Source organism: Capsicum annuum, chromosome 6 (assembly GCF_002878395.1).
Source record: "Capsicum annuum cultivar UCD-10X-F1 chromosome 6, UCD10Xv1.1, whole genome shotgun sequence".
Taxonomy (NCBI): Eukaryota; Viridiplantae; Streptophyta; class Magnoliopsida; order Solanales; family Solanaceae; genus Capsicum; species Capsicum annuum.
The window spans coordinates 190497148-190500175 of record NC_061116.1 but is presented as its reverse complement, the minus strand read 5'-3'; the positions used below and the strand labels follow the sequence as shown (position 1 = coordinate 190500175).

Below are 3028 nucleotides of genomic sequence, written 5' to 3'. Positions count from 1 at the left end.
GTCACCATAAGCACCGTGTGGCATCCAGGGTGTACTTCCGGGGCGTTACAATTATATTATGATATGATTATTATTTACTATTAAATTGATGAGATGTTTAATGACATTTTTGTTTAGTATAAGGATGAAATGATAATCCAACTTCTCCAAATAGTTAATACAAATATTATATTGAACTTTATAGGTGTTATGAAACAAAAATCATATCAAATTCGTAAGTTGAGATAAAAAATCTTGCCAATTTGATGCTACTTTAATGAAGTATTTACTTTGAAAAAAAATACTCAAGCTTATATGTAATTCAACAAAAAGTTAATGAAAAACAAAAGATACAAGAAAAAGGATAGTGATATCTACATGTTCCATTCAAACAATATATTTTATTCAAGCATTAAACAACCGAAATAATAAAAAAGATAAGTTGGTCAATGTAGTAGCAGACGGCCTCTAAGCAATTATCTGTTTCAAGTTTATGCTATTCTGATTAACTTCACTTGGTTCTGGGTAATGGATAAGGGAAACATGCCGCGCAATTTTGCCAGCTGCCAAAACATGCCAAAAATATCATAATTAGTGCAACAAACCATCTTACATGATGATTATATGGTTTGAATGCAATCAACACTCCACATTGCACTTGCTTTTTCCGACAATAATTTCCTCGACATAAAATCTGGAGTAATAGAAAAAATCCAGGTACAAATATCTTATAGTTGACTTCTAAAGTTCTTTACATTGGTCACTAGAACAACTCAAAATAATTAACTGCCCAAATTTGTTAAAACATCTTAATATTATGCTTGTATGGGAAAATTAGCAGCATGTGGATCATATAGAGGTTCACATTAAGGAATAGCAATAAGTTCTACCAAAAATTTCAACAGAAGAGCAATAGCAGTTGAATTATGTAAAAGTTTTGTACAACTAAGAGAGAAGTAAAGTTTCGACATGCAAACAAAAAAAGCATGTCATATGTGGGCATAAAAAAGAAAATTGAAATCATCAAAGATATGAGTCACATTAACTAACTCACTTGACAACAGTGCATGGAACAACATAATGATTTGTACAACAAGATTATGAAGCATGACACCTCAACTGTCAAAAGCTTTAACTTGACAAACATCACAAAAAAACAAATAGAGATGCCACATCCAAAGGCATAGTGCAGTATTGCATGTTTTTTAAGTGTTGCAAGATCATGAGTGAATAAGCAAGCAAATGGATAGCAAAATTCAAAGGAAATATGAATTACCAATTTTGGGCTCAAACTCAGAAGATAGAACGATTACCGTATCTTGGTCCTGCGCTCTACAACTGACCACGTCATATGGTTTACCAGTTATGAAAGCTAGTGCTAAGAAATTAAAAACATCTTCTATCTTAAAAAACCTGCTATGAAAACTAGTGGTGCTCAGGTGCGAAGACAAACTCATGTCAAAGTTAATCCTAAGACTGTACTTGCCGAAAGAATCCTCAAAGATGCCCATATGCCCATTATGATGGAGCTTCAACAAAACTTTTTACCCATCAAGACCTAGATGCTGGAGTATCCAATTGGAAGTGTGATAATTCAGAACCAATGTAAGTGACAACAACCGAAAAATACATTAACAACCCCAAGTACACACCCAATATTAAGAGTCATTCTCATTCCATTCAAAATGATAGCAAATCTCATAAGTAAACTCTCTCTTTGTTTGGAAACTAGGAAAACATGGGCACTTTAACATGGTTTGTCCTCAAGAGAAATAAAGAGACACAGGAAATCTCTTCATTATTTGGGTAATTACCTCTGTGAGAGAAACTATTAACTCAATCTTTTTTCCTTTTCCAAACTAACAATGAATTGAACAATTGGGAAAAAAGGAACGCATAAATCTTATTACATCCTAAAAGTGGAAAAAAAACAAACTGTAGTGAATCTTACTTGATTAAAGGTCCACTGTATAAGCCAGAGCTTAGTTGAATATGTAATGTCAATATTGATAAGTGAATCCCTTTTGACCTCCTCAAATTCTGAAGGTGGTTTGTAGCTTAGTTCATTCGAAGCACCCATAATGATTAAATAATCAATAAGAGCACTTGATTATTGCAGACAAAATAGTGCCTAAACCACAGGTTTGCATAGAAAAGCATGAACGACATAACTCAAAATTTGAGATCGTCAGAGTGGATAGAAATTTGACCAAAGTAATAAAATAAACAATCCAATTGTGAACTTATTAAGAGTATCAATCAAAGTTGTAGCTGGTTAAATTTGATAAAGACTTAAAATTCGCAAAATCACAAGTCTATCCAATGCTCCAATTACTTAAAATCCTAAACATAAACTCCTATAAATTACTTCAAGAATCGAATAAGGGTAATTCCAGTAAGGCTACTCTACACTGCATTTTCTGATTAACTAGTTCAATCCTATGGCAGATAATACAATTCTCAAATAACAACAATGTACCCATTGAAATTTTAAAAGTGAGATATGGGGAGGGTAGAGTATGAGGGACCTTAACACTACCTTGTGGAGACAGAGAGGCTGTTTTCAAAAGACCCTCTGTTCAAGTGCATACAACAACTAATGAGGCAATAATGAAATACAAGAAAGAAACAATAACAATCAAAACACAATGAAAAACATACTAAAATAGATATCACATGCAGGAGACAATCCAATTCTCGTGTGCCAAAATTTCAAGAAAATAGAGCAGGTTAAACCAAGAAAGTAGTCCTAAAGCTTAAATAAACACGTCTTATGAAATATAAAGCAAAGAAGAAGAAGAATAGAGAGAGAAGAGACTGATTATTATTTCTCTTGAGGAATTCTTGAGGGGTAAATTACAATGAAGGAAAAACTCCTTTATTTATAGGGGAAAATTAACTTTGGGGTTTCTAACTTTTTCATAAATAGACATTCACTGTATATAGTAAAGTAGACATTCACTATATATGGTAAAGTAGATATTTATGGTAATATATTTATAACACTCCCCCTTGAATGACTAATTGATAGATAATGTGCCTCGTTAAA

General features: G+C 32.5%; 1 pseudogene; it reads right to left on the bottom strand.

Annotated features, from left to right (window-relative positions):
* Nucleotides 1–384: 384 nt before the first annotated feature.
* LOC107854454 lies at nucleotides 385–2059 on the bottom strand (annotated as a pseudogene).
* Nucleotides 2060–3028: the final 969 nt, after the last annotated feature.